General features: G+C 36.9%; 1 long non-coding RNA gene across 1 annotated transcript in view; it reads left to right on the top strand.

The window, feature by feature from the left end:
• Positions 1-25,131, top strand: part of LOC131810832 (uncharacterized) — a 227,235-nt gene that overhangs the window by 155,554 nt on the left and 46,550 nt on the right. The window contains exon 4 of the long non-coding RNA XR_009345734.1: positions 19,016-19,096. This is a non-coding gene — a long non-coding RNA (uncharacterized LOC131810832). The remainder of the gene's footprint in view (positions 1-19,015; positions 19,097-25,131) is intronic.

The following is a 25,131-nucleotide window of genomic DNA, read 5'->3' as shown; positions in this document are numbered from 1 at the left end:
AGAGGCAGATCCAGATTCTAATATTGAGATGACTACCAGTAGTGCCAGTGGGTGAATCATCTTAGATCTTTGAACTATAGTATCTGCAGCCATGAAATTAAACAGTTAAGTTAGAATATCTTTGGTGTCTAAACATATCTTGCTTGTATGGTTTAAGCAGTCTTAATTAGAGCAGATGATCCCTAAACTTTTTCAGAACCACAATTCTATAATTCTTACTCCTCCTAGGATGATATCATTCTGGAGACAAGAAGCTTAAGATGTGGCATGATTACTTTTTTTTTTTTTTTTTTTTGTAGGGAAGGAGTTGCTTATAAAATACATAAAGGATTTTCTTTTGGAAGTCCCTGAACAAAGAAAAAATAGTCTAAACTTTTGAAGCAGGAGTATCATAACTTCCAGAGAGAAGACAAGGGACATTAAGAGAGGTAGCCAAGAAGATACTTGATAACCAGCTGTTTTGGATTAATTATTAGATTTATTATAATTATAAATTGATTAATTATTCATCTCATTTAAAGGCAGAAAAGTTTTTGTGCTTTATAAAAATAAGTCCAGAAACTATCTGATACTTTTACCTTCAAAATAGAATATGGCAAAATTTATGGTTTGTCTCTTCTGAAAATAGATTGTAAAAAGACTGAATCTTCCACCTCTTTCTTTCTCTGATTCTCTTTGGTCACTTGCTCTGAAGGAAGGTTGAAAGCTGCTCTGTAGAGAGTGCAGTGTATTGAGGTAGTTGTCTCTGGCTGAGAGCCAGTGAGGACCTGAGGCTTCTGGTCCACCTTCCTGCAAGGAACTGAGGGCTACCAATATTTGATTGAGACTGGATATGGATTGTTCCCCAGTCAGGCCTTCAGATGAGACTGTAGCACCAGTTGATAGCCTGCATGCAACCTCTCAAATAACCTTGAGGACAAATTACCTATCTAAGCCTTCCTGGATTTCTGACCCACAGAAAATGGGAGATGACAAATTGTTATTTTGAGGTGCTAAATTTGGGAGTAATCTGTGATGCAACAATAGGTCATAAATACAGAGATGAACCATAGCCCCTCTCAAATTCGCATTAAATTTATTTGGAATCTCATTTGTTAAGAAGTAAAATATACACCTCTAAGTCTGATTTCCAAAGTCACATTTCAAAGCATTTTTCTAAATTTGTCACACTTTTTCTATATATATCTTGAGTTGCAGTCTAACTAAAACTAGACTTTTTGCTGAAATTATGTTTTCAGGCTAAGACTTTATATGTTTTTTCTGTAGCATGGAAGGAAAAAAAGAGCCCTTTCCACCAAACCATCCCAGAATTCCAAGAACATCTCATTCATAGTGTATACCAGAGTTTAAATAATTTACTTTGAGACAAATGGAACTGAGTTTGAGTTCTGTCTGATACCACTCATTGAAAGTTGTATGACTCCAAGTGAGTAATATCCTTACATCTAAAAAAATGTGTGTAATACTTGCCTATTTCAAAAAAATCAATATACAGGTTAAGGTAGTAAGTATAAGATAGTGCTTGACATGTTAGCATTTAATAACCATTTCTTTTTGTCATTGTTATTCTGTTCCTTAACTGTGAAGTTTTTCTCTGTTATCTAATTCAGATACTATCCCTTTCTTTTGAAACTTTACTTTTTTGTTCTGTACTTTTTGGTTCTTCTCCAAGGGCACTTACTATACTCTTATTACAGTAATTATTTTGACCTCCTAATAATGTTATGTGGGGATAGTGTCTTATCTCTCCATTCTTTGAAGTGCCTTTTATTAGTAACTGCAAGTAAGTAGCCCACTCACTATACTCTTCTTGACTTGAATAGAACCTTGTCTATAGAAATAATTTTTGAAAGTGACATTAGCTCCTAATTTTTTTTCATATATCACTGAAAATCAGGCCACTCAGATGAGTGGATATTTACCATGTTCTTAAAATCTCTGTAAAAAGACTGCCATGAGAGAAATGAACACGTAGGTTCTAGCTTAAGCTCTCGTCTTGCCTTGCTGTATGATAGGTCAAGTTAGTCAACTTCACAAACTTTGTTTCTTCAACTCTCAGTCAAGGCCAAGATGTTTAAATTCCTTTTCAGTTCTGACTTCTGAAAGTCATCCTTTCCTTATATATAATCCATCTTTTGCTTAGGGTTAATCTGCAGGTAGACCAAGAGATGAGCATTTTAGTACTCCAGTTTTTTTGTCCCGTTCTAGCCTATGTTATAAGAAATCATTTCCTTGTGGGACAAATAAAATTGACTTTTTTAAATGCTCACTTTGGTCTCCTTCCTTTGGTTTTACAACATGAGTAGTCTGACATGCGAATTTAATGACACAGATAAAATCCTGGTGTATGCACACAAAAACTGTTTTTATGTGTGTTCCGGTTCCTGAACAGACTGAAATCTTATGTGCTGGCCCAAGAAACAAAGGGGAAATGGTTATTTGAAAGGTAGTAAAAGTTTATCTTATGTCCTAGTCTCATTTATGCCACTAGCTGTGATTACCTTAAAGTCTTTTTATATATACATATATGTTTTTTTCAGATAATAAAAGGCAAAAGAAAAATTTTTGTTCCTAGCAAATTATGATGTTTATTAGCCACATAGGTATATTGATAGAATATATTAAACTCATAAATTTTTTGGAAAACTGGAAGAAAATTAGCTTGGGCATTATTTTATCTAGTGATTCTTAAGCTGGGGTTCCTGAAGAGCTGTTTTCAAATATTTTTCAAAGCCCCATATAAATTATATATTGATCTGTGATAGAAATATGCAAAAAATATTCTGCAGAAAATTCAGACAAGAGGAGTGGTAATAATAACTGATAATGTTTGGGCTGGTATTTTTTAGCCTTATCCTCTTATAGATAAGGAGATTAAGCCAAACATTTGAATTATTTTCTCAGGGTGAATCAGGATGCTGGTGTTAGGATTTGCAAGCCATTTGCTGACACTTGTCCAAAATTCTTTCTACCTTATCTTTTGACTAAAAATCATCCTTAGTCTGAACTAATTCTTTTGATCAAACCGGTCAAGGCTTTATACTTCCACCTGTGGGCCAGAGAGTGCTCAGGTAAAAGCCTACAGAGAAGTAGACTCTTACTTTTGTTACCTCATAGCACCACACACTGCCATGTTTAAAATTCTCTAATGGTCACAGCCATCTCCTTTTTTATCTCGTCCTCACTTCTTTGGATCTATGTTATCCCTTTGCCTTCTCTGCAGTTAAGAACCTGTCTGGTCCCTCTCTGACTTACTCCCATTCAAAGTTATTATTACTCTTATTATTTTGCCATGATAAATAACTAATATATTGAACATCTATGATACTTATTTTATTAACTACTTTGGACAAACACTTTGTTCAAAATAACAGTCCCATGAGGCTTCAGAAAGTAATGCTCATCTAATTCAAGTAGACTGTAACCTCTCAGCTTCAAGTGTCTGGTCCAGGGATATAGTCAGGCATTTTGATTCTGAAGCTAATGTAGTCTCAGTCCAAAATGCAAAGAACTTGGACCTGCAAAAATCAGTTTTCTTTAGGTAATCAGGATCAAGGTTGTCAAAATTACAAAATAGAAAAGGATTGGTAGATAATTTGCATATGTATATGTATTTATAAATTAAAATATTGTGTTGAGGTGTGCATGAGTTTGTTTTTTGTTTTTTGTTTTTTGTGGTTTTTTTTAGTATCTTGATTTAACCAGGTCTTTCACATAACTCACCACTATCACATAGGATGCAATCAACCCTATTAAAAATGAGTAGAATTGGGGTGCCTGGGTGGCTCAGTGGATTAAGCCTCTGCCTTCGGCTCAGGTCATGATCTCAGGGTCCTAGGATCCAGCCCCACATCGGGCTCTCTGCTCAGCAGGGAGCCTTCTTCCCCCTCTCTCTCTGCCTGACTCTCTGCCTACTTGTGATCTCTCTCTGTCAAATAAATAAAATCTTTTTTAAAAAATTAAAAAATAAAATCTTTAAAAAATGAGTAGAATTGTTAGAAGCTTGTCTATTTACCTCAGAGTTATGAATAGACTTCCATTTTATTATGCTATGTTGTGTATTCATATGGTCTTGGTCTCAGAATTTTTCTTTCTCTGTTACTTAGGGAAATTACCACCAGATCATAAAAACAAAGATTTTAGCTAATCTCTAGAGCATGATAGAAGTTTTCATCTTTTTCTCTTTTTCTTTTCATTTCTTTTCTTTTTTTTTTTTTTTTTTTTTTTTTTTTTTTTTTTTGTTTAGAGACCAACTTCAAGGAATCTATGAACTCCATGAAATTAAATATTTACTTAGACAAGTCTCTAAGTATAGTTGTAAGTGTACTTGAGTGGGTATGTGTAGGTATATACATATGTGTATGAACACAGTCATGCTTGCATAGGTAAATATTTTTATTTTTCTTGAGACTCCATACTTTTCACTAGACTCTCAAAAATAATTCAGGACACAAAAAGATTTTAAAACAAAACGCCTTCCTTACAAGAAATTTAACATCCTTTCTCACGAAGACTACATCTAAAAACCCAGGCAGATTCTGCCTCACTTATTTCTAAGGATTTCTCATCCTTCTTCCAGAGCCTTCTGTACATCTAACATATACTTCAGGCTATAGTGTAGGACAGTTTTTATTAGACTTGGAGCTCTTTTAAAAACATGAATATTTTTCTTGCAACTCTGTTCTTTTCCCCTTCCTGTCCTATTCATTCCACTTGATCTCTCTAAATACTTTATTACTATTTCTCCTTCCCCTTGTCCCCCTCACCAAATGTAATTTTCAGGGGTAATTATTCATAAGAATTAGAATCTCCAGATCAGTCTTGTCCAAATCTCTGGCTTGATTGCATCTTGCTTTTATGATAATAATCTCTGCTTCTGCATTTCTGTCCAGCTCTTCTCCACCTGAAGCTGGCATCCTGCTTTAGCATTCTCATGAAATACCAAATAATTTACATGAATTTAAGGAACACAATGACAAATCTTCCCTAATGAAATAAACTTTTCTTAGCCTCATTTGTTCCTTACAATGGGGCAGTTGGTAGGGCTCCCTATTCCAGTTTTTTAAAAGACAAATCCAAAGTCCAGAGAAATGGAAAATATTTTCATGATCAAAAAATTCAGTCACTAATAGACCTGATGCTGTATCACACATCCCTGAACTGTTCATCAAGGCCTCAGTTTAGCTTAGTGACTGGATAAGACCTAGTTAATTGATACTACCAGAATAGACAACGTGTTTGTAATAAGAGATTTGTGATTTTATGCAAATATTCAAATAACTTATCATCTCTGGATGTCATCTTCATTTTTTTAAAAACAGGGTGGGGAAGAGTCATGTTTGATTCTCACTAGTCCCTCTCTGGTCTAACACATTTAATAGTGTTTTGTTCATTGAGTCTGTTCTCCGATTGGCTGAGGAGCTGGTAACACACAGGCCAGATGTGTGCATAATTCCATATTGCTTTTTGGCATCGAGGGTAGGAAACTTGTATTTCCTTGAAGCAAAGAAGGAAATTCTCCTGCAGAATGTAAGCTCATATGACCCTAAATATCACATCATTCAGCTTTGTAAAGGCAAAGGGAACCAAATGACTTGAAGCAGGATTTTGACATGCCTGTCCTCACCAATTCCTGCTAAATTGCTGATACCGTTTCTCTTTGTGAATCACTCCACACTCACTCATTTGTGCCATCGCCAACTGCTCCTGTTGGCAGGACCCTCTGAGGGCTTTCCAGGCCACTCCTTGTGGCACAATGCCAAATGGATTGTGGGATGGATGATTGACAATCAAATAAGCATCCTGCCTTGTGGCCGTGCAAAACATAACTGTTATTATTACGTATGGAGCCTTTCAAAATACCATGTTAAATAGCCCATGTGAAAGGAAATTAATGCCAAATTACTATGAGGAGCTACTTTTAAAACAGATGAGTTGAGAGGCCAAGGATGCTCCCTTCTAATCAGTCATGGAGATTTTTCTCATTTCTCCCTCTTTCATGTCTTACATAGCTCAGTTACCCATCATTTACCCATTAATTTGCTGCAAGAGCCTCTTAACTAGACTTTTGCTCTTGGTCTTATCCATTTCAATCTATTTTTCACACTGCTATATCTTTCTGGAAGGTCTTTTACATCATTCAAAATAAAACCCAATCTGCTTGGTATTATAAAAAATACCCTTCCTGAGAGAGGCCCTTCCAAACTCTCTAGCTTCCTCCTGTGCCCACCTTCTCACTGCTCACCTTCCATAGAACTCTGCCGGTAACTTTTTCAACATAGGCAAGTCCTTAATAGCAATAAATACTTAAATACAAATTCTTTATGAAATCAGTTAGTTTTCAGAGTCCTGAGTTAGATATTCCTAGCAGGGGTAGTTTTGGTTGAACTTCAATATATGCAGGTGACCCTGACCATGGAGCACAGCTCAGAGAGAAATCATTTATATTGAACACCTGAATGGTGGCCTCCAAAGAGCTCTGTGCATTGATCCCTGGAACCCATGCATATTGCCTTATATGGCAAAAGTGGACATTACTGCATGGCTTTGTCTGTTTGGGTTGCTATAATACAATACTATATATGGGTGGCTTAAACAACAGAAATTTATTTTTCACAATTCTGGAGGTGGAGGAGTCCTAGATCAAGGTGCTGGTAGATCTGGTATGTGATAAGGGCACTCTTCCTGGATTGCAGAGCACTGTTTTCTCATATCCTCACATGACAGCACAGGGAGAAGTTGCAAGTTCTTATGTCTCTTCTGTAGGACACTAATCCTAGTCATGAGGGATTTACCCTAATGACCTGATCACCTCTCAAAGGCCTCACTGGCTAATACCATCACACTGGGGATTAGGTTTTCCACATACAAATTTTAGGGGGACTCAAACATTTAGTCCATAATACCACATGTGATAAAAGATATAGCTAAGGATTTTGAGAAGAAGTGCTTATTCTGGATGATCTGGGTTGGCTCTAACTGCAATCACAAGTATCCTTATAGGAGAGTGGCCCAGGGAGTCTTTAAACAGAAGAGGAGAAAGCAGTTGTGACTAGGGGCGCAGAGATTGGAATGATGTGATAAGCAAAAGAATTCCTGGAGCCACCAAAACTGAGAGGCAATAAGGAATTCTTTCCTAGAGGCTTTGGGATGAACATGGTTCTGTGAACATTTTGATTTTGGAACTTACGGACCTCTAGAATTATGAGAGAATACATTTCTGCTGTTTTAAGCCATTAAGTTTGTTATAATTATTACAACAGCCATAGGAAACTGATACTAGCATTTTAGTGAGAAACAGATAACTAGGGGGTGAAGAATCAAGCAGAAGGATTAACTGAAGGCGTCTAAAAGCATATAAATGATTTACCCAATGCAAAATCATCATCTTCAAACCAAAGGTAACTTAGGGATTATTTCACCGTACATTTTATTTGACAGAGAGGAAAACTCAAGATCACTGAAGTTCATTGGCTTCCCAAAGCTGTGTGTGTGGTGAGTGGCAGAACCATGGCAAGAGTTCAGGACTCCTAAGGGTCCAAAGCTCCCTGTATCAGCCTTCACTGGCACTCAGTTAAAAATGGCACACTGTTCAATGTGATTCTATCTCTAATTGTAAGATGTTGAAATAGGGCTAAGTCTCTAAAAAGAGAAAATAACTTTAGATAAATTATGTTCCCTTTAGTATTTTTTATTTTAATTTTTTTAATTTGAGTATAGTTGGCACACAATGTTACATTAGTTTTGGGTGTACAACATTGTGGTTCAACCTCTTTATATGTTATGCTACACTCACCACAAGTGTAGCTAAAATCTGCCACCATACAACGCTACCACAATATAACTGGTTATAGTCCCTATGCTGTACCTTTCAAAATCAAATTTTAAAAAATTTTAATTTCAATTCAATTAATTGCCATATAGTGTATTATTCTTAGGATACTGGGAAATCATTAAAATGGCATTGAAGTAGATACTACAAAAATTTAAGAATGTACAGGGAAGTGCATTCACAGTATAATTTTAAGGAAAAGAAGTTCACACAGAAGAATTCTGATAAATTATAAAAGATACTTCAAAATATAGATTTGAAAGGTAATATACCAAAGTGTTAGTTGTAGCTCTCTGTGATCACAAGGATTAGAGATGGCTTTTATTTTTCTTTGTTTTTATCTTTTCTCTATAATAAATATATATTGATTTTTATAATAAAAAGGTTTTTATTCTTAAGTTTTAAAGAATTCTCATTGTATGTCTATCCCTCAGGGGCTGTTCAGGAGACCACATATAGATATCTTATCTATATTTTATCTGAGGATTAGGTTAGGGGGTTGGGATTTAGGGGTAGTACAAGGCAGGAGGTAAAGTAAGAATGAACAGCAAAGAAGTGAGAATAAATAGGGTTGATAGATGTAGAAAAAGGGAAGCAGATATACAGGCTAGAAGGTGGTAAGTTTGTGGATGGGCCTTGATATCTTCCCAGTCAGCTAGTTATATATCCTGTTTATGTTGCCCTTATCAATTTTAGTGAATAGATTACTTTGAAGACCCAAAGTTTTTCTCTAAGTCTGATCTCAGACAAGGCAGTCCATGGAACGTCTAGACACCATAGTCTGAAAGGCATGGAGATGCACCTTCCATGATGATGGGAGTCTGCTGAAGTCTGCCTGACCAGGGAGAGAATGGCTAGTCGTAGCAGGGAAGTGTTAGGGGTGCCCTGACCTGAGATCAGGAGAGAATTCAGTCAAGGAGCAAAAGTATACACAGATCTGTGTCTGTATTCATGTGACCTTCAGCCCTTATGCTACCTTGCAGACCTTAGAAATTTAGTGAAATTAATTTTTCTTTGAGAGTTGACTTTTGAACAGGGTGGAAGAAAGAATCAAGATCACTCCAACCTGAAACTAGAGTGATAAGAAAAGTAAATCTTTAAAAAAAAAAATTATGGGTGTTTTATATCTTACCCCATAGCAGGTTCTAGTTGTACTTATAGCTGAAATAAGTTGTTATTCATAGCATCTTCTGGAGATTGTAAATTGATATGACATACTTTTACCGGGAATCAGTTTGGCACATTTAGCAATTTGTTCAAAATCTTGAGGAAATAATTTGAAAAGCAGACAAAAATTGTGTATAAATATGCCATCACTGTGATATTTATAATATTGAAAAACCCCCCAAATTAAATATTCAATGTTAGATGAATGATTAAGTCTTATATGATAGATAAATATGATGGACTATTTTGTAGACATTAAGAATTATGTTTATAAATAATTTAGTGAAAAAAGCAAGTTATCATACATAAAACTTTATACTAATCACACATAATTTACATCTATGTATGTGTGGGTATGTATATATACACACATATATATACATACATATACACACATACATACACAAAATCTTTGTTGGAGAGGTTATGGAGGAAGGGGAACCCTCTTACACTGTTGGTGGGAATGCAAGTTGGTGCACCCACTTTGGAAAACAGTGTGGAGGTTCCTCAAAAAGTTAAAATTAAAGCTACCCTATGACCCAGCAATTGCAGTACTGGGTATTTACCCCAAAGATGTAGTGAAAAGAAGGGCCATATGCACCCTAATGTTCACAGCAGCAATGTTCACAATAGTCAAACTGTAGAGCAGCTGAGATACCCTTAAAGAGATGAATGGATAAAGAAGATGTGGTCCATATACCCAATGGAATATTACTCAGCCATCAGAAGGGATGAATACCCAAATTTGCATCAACATGGATGGAACTGGAGGAGATTATGCTGAGTGAAATAAGTCAAGCAGAGAAAGTCACTTATTTGTGGAACATAAGGAATAGCACGGAGGACATTAGGAGAAAGAAGGGGAAAACAAAGGGGGCAGAAATCAGAGGAGAAGATGAACCATGAGAGACTATGGACTCTGGGACTCAAACTGAGGGTTTTGTTGGGGGGATGGTTGAGGCTGCTGATGGGTATTAAAGGAGGGCACATATTGCGTAGAACACTAGGTGTTATACACAAACAGTGGAACACTACATCAAAAACTAATGATGTTGGGATGCCTGGGTGGCTCAGTTGGTTAAGCAGCTACCTTCAGCTCAGGTCATGATCCCAGCGTCCTGGGATCGAGTCCCACATCGGGCTCCTTGCTCAGCAGGGAGCCTGCTTCTCCCTCTGCCTCTGCCTGCCATTCTGTCTGCCTGTGCTTGCTCTCTCTCCCTCTGATAAACAAATAAAATCTTAAAAAAAAACAAAAAAAAACAAAAAACTAATGATGTACTATATGGTGACTAACATAACATAATTTTAAAAAATTCTTTTTTTATGCATACCACTTTGCAAGAATGTAACTATTAGATGCAATGAAATGTATAAGTAATGTCATATTGATCTTTCTCTTTTCAAAGTAATGAATATCTTATTTTTTCTTTATCAGAAGTTCCAAATTTATTAAAGATACAGACTAATTTAAAAAATGGAGAAAATAAAACATCAAACTAACAAATTTTTTCTTTATTTAAAAAGAATGGCATATATTGATAGAATTCACTCATTTCCTCTGTGTTTTAGCAAGTTATCATTTATAGGTATGTTCTCTTAATGCTAAGATAGTTCTTCATCATTCGGGGTCCTAGAAGAGACAAAATATGAAATACAAAATCTCCATAGCTGATGAATTCCTTAGAGGCATGCCTTAAAACACACACAAAGTAAAACAGGAAAGACTTATAAATAGAATAGCCACGACTAAAATTCCCTCCATTTCAAATAATGATCGACATCTTTACTTCCTCAAAGATACTCCCTGGCTAACAGAGAAGTCCCTTACATGTAGAGGTTGCAACTGTTGTAAACTACTCAGAAGCCTACTCTCTCCTCTCCTTCCACTTAGCAGCATTCTCTTGCTAAGATAACTCTGATTTTGTCATATAACAAAAGGCTATGCATCTCAAGAAAGGCTAGATCATGGGGCACTGGGTGGCTCAGTGCGTTAAGCCTCTGCCTTTGGCTTGGGTCATGGTCTCAGGGTCCTGGGATCAAACCCCACATCTGGCTCTCTGCTCATTTGAGAGCCTGCTTCCCCTACTCTCTCTGCCTGCCTCTCTGTCTCCTTGTGATCTCTCTCTTCTCTGTCAAATAAATAAATAAAACCTTAAAAAAAAATAAAGCCTAGATCAGAAGGCAAATCTTGCAGTGTCTAAATCAATCATGGTAACAACATCCCCGGCACTACTGATAGGTGACATCATTCTCATCAATGAGATGTGAGGAGAAGTCTGCAGATGTTGTTTCTGGGAATAGTTCTTAGCTCTTAAATAGGAAAGGAATAATGCCTTTTCTTTCTTAAGGATATAGATTTAGGGAGATGGGATGCTGCAGCCATCTTGTGACTATGAAAAAGCCAGTCAAACGTTAAGAATAACAGAGTAAAAACTCCAAAGAATGTATGTCTCTTTCAAGACACTTTTTGAGATCCTGATCTCTCTTAGGAGTTACCCAAGAGCCATCCTATTACTTCTTTTCGTGTAGCTCTTTTATGGCAAATCTTCTGAATTGGATATTCTGTTGCTCAAATAACTTGAACTGATATTGAAGGTATAGAAAGAGAGAAAAAGAAACTGTTGAATTCTGTTTTAAGTATTACATGGGGTCGGGGTTCCTTCAATAGACTCAAAGTGCTAGGAAAAAGTTAGAGAGGGACCTGTTCATACAGGAGTTTAGGATCTGCATTAAAGCTTTGCTGTGGGGCGCCTGGGTGGCTCAGTGGGTTAAGCCGCTGCCTTCGGCTCAGGTCATGATCTCAGGGTCCTGGGATCGAGTCCCGCATCGGGCTCTCTGCTCAGCAGGGAGCCTGCTTCCTTCTCTCTCTCTCTCTCTCTCTCTGCCTGCCTCTCAGTGTACTTGTGATTTCTCTCTGTCAAATAAATAAATCTTAAAAAAAAAAAAAAAAAAAAAAAAAAGCTTTGCTGTGATGTGAAGCCTTTAGTGGTTCTGAAAAAGAAAGTGGTAAGATTTGATTTTGCTATTTTTAATGCATTTCTGTGTGTTCCAAATTGTTTCCTCTACCCTATTTGGAGTTAATTCTTCAAATATAATAAAGCTGTTTGCTTCTATTCTTCCTATCTTTTCCCTTAGCCATTTGGCTTTTCATTGATCTTTTATAAGTCTTACAATCTTAACCCTAATGCTATCAATCCAGCTCTCGACTTTTGACTGTATTTCTTTTTTCTGTTCTCTCTTCTGTTTGGCCCTTGGCTCTGGGTATGCTTTTCATGGCTTTTAGTCTCTCCAAATACAAAAGTCTTTTAAATGCACAAGGTCAAAGTGAGGGCTGCATTTACTAAAGTGAATACCAGTATAATTGAAGAATCTCTTTGCAAACTAAATAATTAGTCTTGGATGAATTTTCTTTTAAATTGAATTTTCATGCTAAGGATTGATTTTTTTAGAAAGGCCAACTTACAAATGAATATTTTTTCCCATTTTGAATTCTCGATCTTTTTCATACCGTGGAACACTTAGATTTTCTCTGAAGATTTAAATTTGCTACTCATATTTCTGTGGAATTTGGAGCTTGAGTGAAATACCATGTATTTATAATTGAGATGCCTTTTCCTTTTCCTCTTCCCTGCAATTATGTTGTGTTCTGTTACATATCGTCTAGAACATGGCTGCTTAAACATTTAAGCAATATTCATCAAAGACCTTTTAGATTTTATTTTCTTAAATAATTAAAATAGAACTAAACATATCTGTGCATCACAAGGGCATTAGTTTCAAGCCTGTTGGCTGTTCTCCTACATTGGGGAAATTGCATGTTGAATATCAGTTTAATTATAGAGCATTTAATAAGTTTACTGATGTTATGACATCAGTGGAAAAGGTTTTTTTTTTTTAGCCTTAATTTACTTAAAGGTCGATGACTTGATTAAGAAATGAGACATAGGCAGCAGTGACCTGCCTTTCAATAGAGTTGGGCTTACCTTACATCATTTTGAGACTTCATTCTCCACTTTCTGGCATTTTAGCCATGGCACCTACCGGGCTGAAGTCGTAGTAGGAGAAATCTCCTATTTGACCTTCCTTTGTAGAGTACAAAAGCAAAAATAAAGATTCCCCTCGCTTCTGTCTTTTAAGGATCATAAATTATTTTGATTTGCTACAAGCATGCTGGCTGATTCACTTCTAAAAGGAAGATGGCTAATATTATTTTCCAAATGGACTCATTGTACTCTGATAAAGTACATTATGGCAAGACTTTCTCATCTCTTCTATGGAAAGCCCAGAGCACAAATGTGTTACTTCACCAACACTGGCTACATTTATTCATTTATTTACTCATTTAACACCACTATGTAAAAAACTCTGCAATGTTTCTTAATGCACATAACCTCATTTATTATTTATGCCCATCTGTGAAATAGCCTTTTCTGTTATTCCCATTTTACAGATTAAGAAATGAGGCTCAGAAACATTATAATTTACCTAATACTGTTCTGCTTATTTGGTTGTTTAAGACTGTGTGTTCGAAGTCAGTAAGGATTCAGTGATAGGCAGGGTTTTGTTTTTTTTTTTTTTAAGATTTTATTTATTTATTTGACAAAGAGGAGGGACACAGTGAGAGAGGGAATACAAACAGGGCGGGTGGGAGAGGGAGAAGCATGCTTCCCAGGGAGTAGGGAGCCCAGTGTGGGGCTTGATCCCAGGAGTCTGGGATCACTACCTGAGCCAGACAGAGCCTTAGCCACTGACCCACCCAGCCGCCCATGATAGGCAATTTTTAAAGAACAAATTTAGAAACTTGTTTGATAGGATTAAAAGGACAGATAAAACAGACAAAACGGAAGAGGGAGAGAAGGCCCTAGGAACGTGGACTTTATTGTCTTGCCCCGCGCTGGTCCACAAAGCAGCCTATCCCAAGAGCTGTTCTCTGTGCAGACTTTTCTTCTGTCTCGCCTCTTCTGTATTTACCCAGTCCTCTCCTTTCTGAAGATCGCAGACACTATCATCATTTTGTTTCTCTCTGAAGAGCTTCCTGTAGCCATTTTAAAAGCTGGACCTAAAAGGTTTGTTAGCAACAAATTTTCTTCCTTTCCTGTCACCTGAGAATGGGTCTTTTTCCCTTTCATTCCTAAAGGATTATTTCATCTGGTACAAGATAAGGGTTGCTAGTTCCTTTCTTTCAGTATTTGAAAAATGTTATGCCACTTCCCTCTGGTCCCCTTGATTTCACATGAGATATCTCCTGTCATTTAAATCGTTTTTCCTTTTACTGTTAATTCATTGTTTCTCTCTGGTTGCTTTAAGGATTTTTTTGGCTTTCAGTTTAATCATGATTTGTCTTAATACAGATTTCTTTGGGCTTATCCTGTGGATAGCTCTCTCAACTTCTTGTATCTGTATGTTTATGTGTTTCACCCTAGTTTGAGAGATTTTCCTCTTTAACTTCTCCAAATAATTTTTTAGTTGGCTCTCCTCTTTTTCTGGGACTTTGATAAAATGAATATTAGATCTTTGTCATTGTGCCCCAGAATACTGATGCTCAGTTTTCTCTCTTTCTCTCTCTCTCTCTCTTTTTTTTTTTTTTTTGAGTGTAATTGACATACAATGTTACATTAGTTTCAGATACACAACATAATGGTTCTGCAGCTCTATGCCTTATGCTGTGCTCACGGCACCTATAACTACCATCTGTCACAATACAAAGCTAGTATAATAGCATCAACTATATTCCCTGTGCTGTGCCTTTCATCCCCAAGACTTACTCATTCTATAACTGGAAGCCAGTACCTCCCAGGCCCCTTCACCCATTTTGCCCGTTGTGCCTACACTCTTCCCTGTGGCAACCATTAGTTAGTTCTCTGTATTTGTGGGTCTGTTTCTGGTTTTTTTTTTTAATCGTTGTTGTATTTCTTTGTTTTTGTTTTTGTTGTTAGATTCCACATATAAGTGCTATCATATGGTATTATCTTTCTCTGTCTGACTTATTTCACTTAGCATAGTACCCTCTAAATCCATCCATGTTGTCCCAAATGTGGCAAAATCTCATCTTTTTTTAGACCATCTTTTTTATGGCCTAATAATTTTCCTGTGTATGTGTGTGTGTGTGTGTATACACCCCATCTTCTTCATCCATTCACCTATTGGTGGACACTGGAGTTGCTTCCATATTTTGGCTATTATAAATGATGCTGCAATAAACAGAGGGGTTATATTTGAATTAGTGTTTCCATTTTCTTTGGGCAAATACCCAGTAGTGGGATTACCGGTTCATATGGTATTCCTATTTTTAATGTTTTGAGGAACCTCCATACTGTTTTCCACAGTGGTTATACCAATTTACATTTCTACCAACAGTGCACAAAGGTTCCCTTTTCTCCATGTCCTCACTAACACTTGTTATTTCCTGTCTTTTTGATTCTAGCCATTCTGACACGTGTGAGGTGGTATGTATGTCATTATGGTTTTAATTTACATATCCCTGGTGATTAGGGATGTTGAGCATCTTTTCATTTGTCTGTTGTGTTCTTTGAAAAATGCCTACTTAAATCTTCTGCCCATTTTAAATTTTAATCATATTATTTGTTTTTCTGGTGTTGAGTTCTTAAGTTTTTATAAATATTTTGGATATTAACCTTCTTTGGATATATTGTTTGCAAATACCTTCTCCCATTCAGTAGCTTGCTTTTTTGTTTTGCTGATGGTTTTATTCACTCTGCACAGAAGACTGTTCATTTTTGTTTCAGTCTTCTTCTAAAAACTTGTTTAGATTAGTTGTATTCTATTGATCTATTTTCAGATTTACTAATTCTGTCCACTGTCATCTCCATTCTACTTTTGAGATCACTAAGTGAGGTTTTTTTGTTTTGTTTTGTTTTGTTTTTAATTTCAGTTGTTGTATTTCTCTATTTTTTACTTCTAAACTTTCTATTTGGTTCTTTTTAAAAATTTTTTCCTTGCTTAGTGTTTCTTTTTCTTTGTTTCAGGAGAATTCATAACTGGTTGTTGAAGCATTTTTATGACAGATGTTTTCAAATCCTTGTCAGGAAATTTCAGCACCTGAGACATCATGGTATCAGCATCAGTTTATTGTCTTTTCTTATACAGATCATGATTTTCTTCATTTTTGGTATCTGTTATATCCTGATATGGTAGTCATTTTGATAGGAGATTGTTGATCCTACTTAATTTCTAATTCAGATAGTTCTGTTGCTTAGGTACAGTGTTTAGTTTTGTGCTACTTTTATGGGCTTTCGTTCAGTGACAGCTCACAGATTCCTTGCAATGTTAATTTGCTCTGCTTCATTATTCTGGTAGTGCTCAGACTCAGTCTCTGCTGGTGCTATATGCATGGGCTAAAGGCACTTCCCTTCTGTCACTAGTCCCTGTTCTGGGTAAGCAAGAAGACAGAAGCTACTGAGTCTGGGTCTCCTATGCTTTTAGATAGAGAGCAGATAAACAGGGTTCTGCTGATGCTGTCACTTACAGATGAGATTGCCCCCTAAGGCCCCAGTTGTGGCACGGGGGCTGTGGTGTTTTGAAGTTTTTTTTTTTTTTTTTTTTTTTTTTAAAGACTCCATTTATTTACTTGACAGAGAGAAATCACAAGTAGATGGAGAGGCAGGCAGAGAGAGAGAGAGGGAAGCAGGCTCCTCGCTGAGCAGAGAGCCCGATGCGGGACTCGATCCCAGGACCCCGAGATCATGACCCGAGCCGAAGGCAGCGGCTCAACCCACTGAGCCACCCAGGCGCCCGGTGTTTTGAAGTTTTGCTATAGCTTCTGGTGGTGGTCATCCTTTACCCACATTGCCTGGGTTCCAAACTGGAACTGTGATGGCCGAGGGGTTTCCTACTGCTAGTGGATCAAATTGCTGCCAGGCCAGGTTGTGAGGTAGAAGCTTATACTGTTCTGATCTGTCTTCTGGTGCCGTTGCTGGCTGATTGAGCAATTGCTGGGGCCTCAGTTATGAAACAGAGCTTGGGACTTCCCAAGGGCTTTAATTTCTCTGTCCTCCCCACATTCCTCTTTTCTTTCTTTCTCTCCAGTACATAGTCTGGGAGTATGTGAGCAATAATAAAGAGAGGCTCTGAGAACTTCCATGGTCGTTCCTCAGTTCCTGAGATTCCTAGCTAGTCTTCTCTTACTGCTTTCAGCGTTTTCATTGTCTGATGAAGAATTTCCAGGATATTATATTTATAGGAGAGCATCAGGGAATAGTAAGTCTATGCCCTATTTTAGAAACAGAGGTCTCCCCAAATTTATTTTAATCAGTACATGTTTGCTGGGAACCTAGGGTGTCTATCTGAAATTTCTACATTCATACTGGTCACCATTGGTGTTTATATAATAACCGATAAGGGGTAACACCAACCCTCTACTTTTCTCTGCCATAGTATATTTACAAAAATCTGATTCAGCCCCTTTTTCTGAATGAGAAGGGGGTAACAAAGGAAATGGAAATAAGGGATAGGAGGAGCCCAAGATTTTAAGCCTCAAACTTGTCTATAAATTCATGTTTACTACATCCCTAGTAAGCGGTTCATTTTAGAGGATCAATAACCTGGACTTTGTGAATCTGCTATGTTCTTTGTCATGTGCCTTGTTTACTTTTGTTTTCTGTTCTACTACAGAGTTTCAAAGGGATAAAGCTCTCTTGGAAAATAGAAACCCATTTAGCTTACATTAAATTAGAGAACTAGAAAAAGAAACATAAAACCAGGAACGATAATGAAAGATCACAGTGTTTATTCCGTTTCCTTCCTTCTACTGAGCTCAACAACAGGGTCAAACTAGAGGCTCAGGAAAAGTTTGAGGAAAAAAAGATGCCTTATTCCCTTGTTTCTCACGGATGTGATGTATCCTCACCTCATTCATTTTCCTTAGGCCTAACCTCTTAGGGCTTGCTGATCTTTCTTTATAACAAGAGTCTCCAGGTACTGAGCAAACACATCCTGTTTCTATTAATGAGGTTTGATATCTTCATCTCCCCCACTTCCTTCATCTCTACAAGCTTGATTAGCTTCTCAATTACAAGAAAACACAACACAACAAAATAACCTCAGTCAATTTCTACAAATTGTGTTCTGAGTCTCTAAGAAGTGACCTTAATGAATTGGGAAAGGTTGCAGAAATCAAGATATCATAATAGGCAAAAGACATATGTATGGAAAACCGGCATGTTAGTGAACCCTCTAAGGATGTTCACTGCAATTGTGACATGCTGTAGGCATACTTTCCTAGATACAGTTGAAAGGAGCCTTTCCTAGATTTAAGTGAAAAGATATATTTTATTCAGTTTATTTATCTTAATAAACTCCTTAGTCTGTTCAGAGAAGGGCTTTGTAAAATTCGATGTGAAAAGGAGGAAAGAATATATGGTCATTGCTATGAAAATGACAGCATCACATTTTCCAGAGTGACCCGTTTTCTCAAATTTTTATTCAGCTGTGAGTAAATTACAGGTATTAAATTACATAATTTCGGATAAAATAGAGCTATGGTATTTTACTCTATTCTCCTTCCAATCTATTCTCCAGAGCCAGAATTACCATTTTAAAAGGCAAATAATTTATAATTCATCCATTTAAATCCCTTTAACAGCCTCTCATGTTTCTCAGGATAAAGACCAAATTCATAACTCTCACCTGAGCACACCGGCATGGTCTTGTTCCCAACTTCTCCTCCCATCTCCTCGTGTCAGAGAGCTCTTTTCTCTTTTCCATCTCTGCCAGACCAATCACCCCTACTTGCCTTGGAGCTGATGCACATGCTGTTCTTGATGACTGGAACTCCTTAACATCCTCCCTCTCCTGTTGGTCTAAGTATAAGTGGTGCTTCCCTTATATATCCTAAACAATGTGCATGTCTTCAGAGAAGTCCTCACCTCCTTAAAGTCTCCTGTTATGGACGATATTTACATGCCCTCACTCTCCAGTATGGGTTAGTATGGGGTATCGTCCCAATTTTAAAATTACAAATCTAAATATTTGATTGCTCTCTTTCTTCTTCCTGTTTAGACTATATGCTTCAAGAGTCCAAGGGCCATCCCTCTTTTTGTATGGTTATATCCCCAGAGTTTAGTGCACTACTGACACACAGTAAGTACCCAGAAGATATTTTTCAATGTGTATATGAATGGTTTGGTTTATTATGTAATTACTGAGAAGTTAATAAAGAATGTCTAGCAAGGTGTGCTATATACAGCACCAGCTCAAAAATATTAAGTGAATGAATACATGAATAAATGAATGTTGAGTGAATTAGTAGCTCATCTATCATTTTAGTTTGTCTTTTTGGCCCTATATTTACATGTATGGGGTTCCTCTTTCCTCTCAAACAGGAGGAAGGATACAAATAATTTCTATCACTAATCTATTAAAAAAACCAATAAATTCACAGGATATGCTATAAAATAAATGATGCACTGTCTGCCAAAGACCAAGATAAGCCATTCAAAGAATACCCATCTTTTTGTGTCCTGGTCCCGTCCCCATTTTATGTGGAAACTGATTCGCTCTCAGAAACGTGAAGGGCCTGAGGAAGCAAAACTCACAAAGTCTGTGTGTGACTTAGGCATGATGTGAACTTTTGCATCCGTGATTCATAGTTGTTTTGGCTTTTCACACATCTTCAGGGCGTTAGCTCACTGATAAGTGCTTTTATTCCTCTCTTTACCTCTTCTGCACATAAATATATACTTGACTTGCTGTAAGTCGAGCACTTCTCAATAGTGATACATTTTAAATCTTGGGTAAACTCCCCTTAATTGACAGGCTCCCCCTGTTGTCAGATGCATTACCGTGAGGGATGACTTACAATAGCATTGCTCTCTGTGTCCTATCAGCCTAAGCTTAGAAAAGGAGGTAAACAGTCCTCATATTTCATAGATTTTAAAGAGACACTATGGATCTATTCGAGAAACCATATTTTTTTTAGTTAATTTATTAGGTGACTTTAATTACACATCTAGAGAAAGCTGAATGATACCCAAATTGCAACAGAGACAGTCCACAGAATAAATTATTGTTGTGATCTTAGTGGCATGCTGGGCACATCAGAAAAAAAGTCTTTTCCCTTCATTTGAGATCATTTTTACTAAAAATGGAAAATATAATAACTAAAGTTATTCTAACCAAATTGGTGTCTGGAGTTGCTGACACCTCACAAGCTTGAAGTTGTCACATCTCTCTGCTTTGTCCTCGAGAGACAAGAAAACATTAAAGGGACAGGCATTTTCATATTGGTTTTTGTCCTCTCAGGACCTTAACAGGAAGTGAGGAGCACAAAATGGAGGACCAGAATGAGGGTGAGGAGACGTGACTGGAGAATTCTTTTTGCCCTGCACCTCAGTTTCTTCACCTGTAGAAGGGAACCAGGTTATCATGATTTTTATGGTTGCTTGAAGTACTAGTATTTAATTGATTAATTTTTATTTAAGTTTTTCAAGATAAAAGGCTAATTACTATGGAATATATATTTTTTCTTTTAAAAATATTTATTTATTTATTTGAGAGAGCGAGCGAGCAGGAGTGGGGGGAGAGGCAAAATGAGAGAGAGAATGCCAAGCAGACTCCCTGCTGGGTCAGGAGCCCAACATGGTACTCAGTCTCATGACCCTGAGCTGAAAACAAGAGTTGGACACTTAACCACTGGGCCACCAGGCACCCCCATATGGCACAAATTATTTAAATGAATTAGATACATATCACACTGGTATTATCATTACTTTGGTAATGCCTTGATAATTACTTTACACCCATTTTTACATAGCTGAAATGTTGATTGATTGCTATGCTTTTTTAGCCATAAAATTTAATTATTTATACCAGTATTTGGAAGGCAGAAAGTTACACCAAGTTATCTCAATCTCTAATGGAATATTAGAGGCAGAGTGGAACTTGAAGCAAAAAGGGTGAAGAAAGTAAGGTATAGTCTCTCCATGTCGGTTTTGTGTACATGCTTATTCCCTGATTGAGCTTTGGTGGTCAACAACTCTTTATCCTCTCATCTTGTGGCCTCTGTTTCCATTGTTCTATCCTAGGAGTCCCTCATTCCCAGGTATGGGAGGCTACACAGTCCTGTTATCTTCTAAATGATGCATGGTCTAGGTGCTCTTCTTCACTCATAAAAATTCATATGTTCTTTGTCCCTTCATTGTAGGCCCATCTGCTCTGCTTTTAAAAATAGCAGCTAATCATATGACAAATACATTTATATTGTTGACATGTTAATGAGAAATTTTCTACTTTCTTATGCTTACATTTATAGTGGATATATGGCCTGAAAAAATGATGACATTTTGTCATCTAAACCCATTTAGAAACTCTAATAGGAAAACCTCAAGCAAAGCACAAGGGTTCAAATGCAAGCTGACAGAGGATTTACACTAGTATGGTTTTAGGGCATCTCCTAGGATCATATAAAGACCCAAACCAGAAGAACTACAACTTCAGTTTATACAAATATGGTCAGAAGACATTAGATATTACAAGATACTGCATGTGTGATGGGGATCGTTATGTTTTAAAATATTTTAAAGTATATTCTATCTTGAAATTTTTCTTGATCCATGGCTTTTTTAAAAACGTATGTGACCTCCTTATTGATGTGTTTCCGTGTTTTGAAGCAGTAGATTTTGGTGCTTCAGAAGAAGAATAGAAGCCACCTATAATAAACAAGGCATTTCTCATCTTGGACTATTAAATTCTCTTTTCTTATTTATTTTGCCTGCCAGCATGTTGTTGAAGGATAACTTAGAGAAAAGAAAAGCATGCAGCCTACCCCCATCCAGCAGATGGTTTGTGGAAGAGAGACACTAAAAAGCAAATGGACTATACCTAATCCTATACTTAATGCTCTTCCTAATCCTATACCCTAGGTCCCTCTGGCTGGCTAATGGTGGGAACCTCCATGATGGGAATGAGCAATGACAGGAAGTTCGAGAACTTGGGCTAGAAACTGAATTTCCCATGGTCATGGATACACTTAGGGTTTATAGCTGATATGGCACATCCTAATTGATCTATCCATTGATTTAATTATATATCCATTTTCCTAATTAATACTAGGAGTAAGCTAGATTCTTTGGGGCAGCCCCATGTGAGCTCAATAGGGTTGGGGGGGGGGGTAGAGCTCCAAATCTTCACTGAAGCAGTGCTTCAGAGTCCCCCCTAGCCTGTGTGTGGCATGAGAGGGATCCCAAAAAGTGGCGTAGAGGTCTCTGGAAAAGACCTGGGGTCAGAGTAAAGACACTGTATTGGGAAGGACCTTGAGACTCAAAGGCAAAGAACAATTTCATGTATACCAGTAGAAAGCACCTATTTACCATGGCCTAACCTGACTACCTTCAATGTACTCAGAGTCAACCAGTCCAGTAACAGAATCAGATGGTTGCCAGGGACTACAGGGAGGGGGCAGTGGGAAGCTACTAAGCAAAGGCCATAAGGTTTCAAGCAAGATAAATAAGCTCCACAGAGCTGATGTATAACATTTTTCCTCTGGTCGGCAGTAATATATTTTATAGTTAAAAATTTATTGAGAAGATAGATGTCAATGTCAAATGGTGACTCTTAATCTCACAAAACAAACTGAGGGTTGCTGGGGGGAGGGGGTTTGGGAGAAGGGGGTGGGATTATGGACATTGGGGAGGGTATGTGCTTTGGTGAGTGCTGTGAAGTGTGTAAACCTGGTGATTCACAGACCTGTACCCCGGGGGATAAAAATATATGTTTATAAAAAATAAAAAATTAATTAAAAATTTAAAAAAATAAAATAAAATTAAATTAAATTTAAAAAAAAATCAGGCTAGACCCGTATACATTGATTGTGTATCTTGTCACTTTACTGAATTCACTTACCAGTTCTAGTAGTTTTTGGTGGAGTCTTTAGGGTTTTCTATATACAGTATCATGTCATCTGCAAATAGTGAGAGTTTTACTTTTTCCTTACAAATTTTATAATTTTTGTTTCTTTATGTTGTCCAATTGCTCTGGCTGGGACTTCCAGTACTATGTTGAATAAAAGTGGTGAAAGTGGACATCCTTGTCTTGTTCCTGACCTTAAGGAAGCAGCTCTTAGTTTTTCACTATTGAGTATGATGTTAGCTATGGGTTTTTCATAAAAAGGCCTTTATTATATTGAGGTATGCTCTTTTTAAACCTGTGTTGTTGAGAGTTTCTATCATGAATGGATGTTGTACTTTGTCAAGTGCTTTTTTTTTGTATCAATTGAAGTGATCATGTGGTTTTTATCCTTTTTTGTATTGATGTGATGTATCAGGTTAATTGTTTTGTGATGGTTGAACCACCCTTTTATCCCAGGAATAAATACCAGTTGATTGTGGTGTATGATTTTTTTAAATGTGTCATTAGATTCAGTTTGCTAATATTTTGTTGAGGATTTTTGTGGTTTTTTGTTGTTGTTGTTGTTGTTGTTTTGGTATCTGTATCTGGTTTTGGTATCAGGGTAATGCTGGCCTCATAGAATGAACTTGGAATTTTTCCTTCCTCTTCTATTTTTTGGAATAGTTTGAGAAGAATAGGTATTCCCCTGTGAAGCCATCTGGTCCTGGATTTTTGTTTTTTGGGAGTTTTTTTGATTACTGATTTAATTTCTATGCTGGTTATCAATCTGTTCAAATTTTGCTTCTTCCTACTTTAGTTTTGGTAGGTTATATGTTTCTAGGGACTTACCCATTTCTTCTAAGTTGTCCAATTTCTTGGCAGTCCCTTGGTTAAAAAGATTAAGAGGATGATGAGGATACTGTAGGACTTAGAAGATGAGGAAGGAGTTCTACTGTCATGAGATTATGTAAGCCATGCCTTTCCCCTATTCCCACATGCAGTTTTGGAAAGGAAAGGAAAGGAAACAGGGCAGAAATTTGAATGATCAAACACTAACCTAAGTACACGATGCAGAGGTTGTGTTATTTAAGGATATTTCTTAAATGATTGCCTCATATTGACACTAAATTACTTCACTGAATTAAAATTTGTACCCCCTGCCCCAGCTACCCATTAGTCAGGGGTTTTTGAGAAAGAACAGATGAGTTAAAAATAATGTAACTATTTTTTCCTTGCACATCTGAGTATGATATGAGTAATGTTCGACCCAAGTGCCCATGTTTTTTCTCACTGGCATTTTCTATGGAAGTTCCCAAGCTCAACCTGTACCTACTGAATACAAAATACAGTATTTTAGACTGCTATTGTCTCTGACCTGAGGAATTATTTTACCATGGGGACCCACAAGATAAGTTAATGAAAAACATCTAAAAATAGATAGATGATACATTTCTGGATGGTAGAAAATTGTATTTAGAGTTTCCTAAGTGCCTTGCTAAACTCACTCAACACACACACACACACACACACACACACACAAATGAGTGTGGTGTCTAGAAAAGTGCTTGGTAAATAGTAGGCTTTTAGTCACTATTTGATAAATTGTGTTGGGTGATTACACATTCATCTATAATGGATATGGATGCTTATTTTCAAGAGTTTCTTGACATTTCCTTAGTAATGTAGGCATGGGTACTTTGTGGTTTTCTTCTCTGAGCTTTTGAGATTAACTTAGATTTTCTTGGTCTGGTTGGAAGTTTTTAGGGATAATGATCAAAAACAAGATCTTGGCATTTTGGTTTTATGCCAAGAGAGGGAAGCAGTAGCCCCTGGGCAGAAATATTTAGGTTTTATTCTTCTGGAATATTTCCTTCTGCCCTGTCTTCCAGAAGGAAGACTGGTCTAAAAACAGTGCTTGAAGTCTGTCTTTAATAACTATCTCACATCCATGCAGCCTTCAGGTGATAAATTATAGACCTCCCTCCTTCTGTAGAGTGAAATGGTAGGAGTTGGCAAGTGTTACCCATTTCTAACCTCACTAAAAGTTTCTAAAATATATAAATTATTTATTAGCACAAAGGAATATAAAGAAAGAGAAGAACAAAAAAGAGATACAAACTCTAGACGCAAAGGCAGTGTAGCTTATAGTAATAAAATTTACAAAGACTGAGTTGTGTTAGGAAAAGAACCAAACACTATTAGTATTCATAGATTGAGCACTCATCAGGTTTTCAACGATGTAGTTCCATCATATAAAACTAAGTGTCAAGTACTATGTTTCCTAGATAGAA

The sequence above is a fragment of the Mustela lutreola genome, chromosome 11 (genome assembly GCF_030435805.1).
Source record: "Mustela lutreola isolate mMusLut2 chromosome 11, mMusLut2.pri, whole genome shotgun sequence".
Taxonomy (NCBI): Eukaryota; Metazoa; Chordata; class Mammalia; order Carnivora; family Mustelidae; genus Mustela; species Mustela lutreola.
This window is presented reverse-complemented; position numbering and strand designations above follow the sequence as displayed.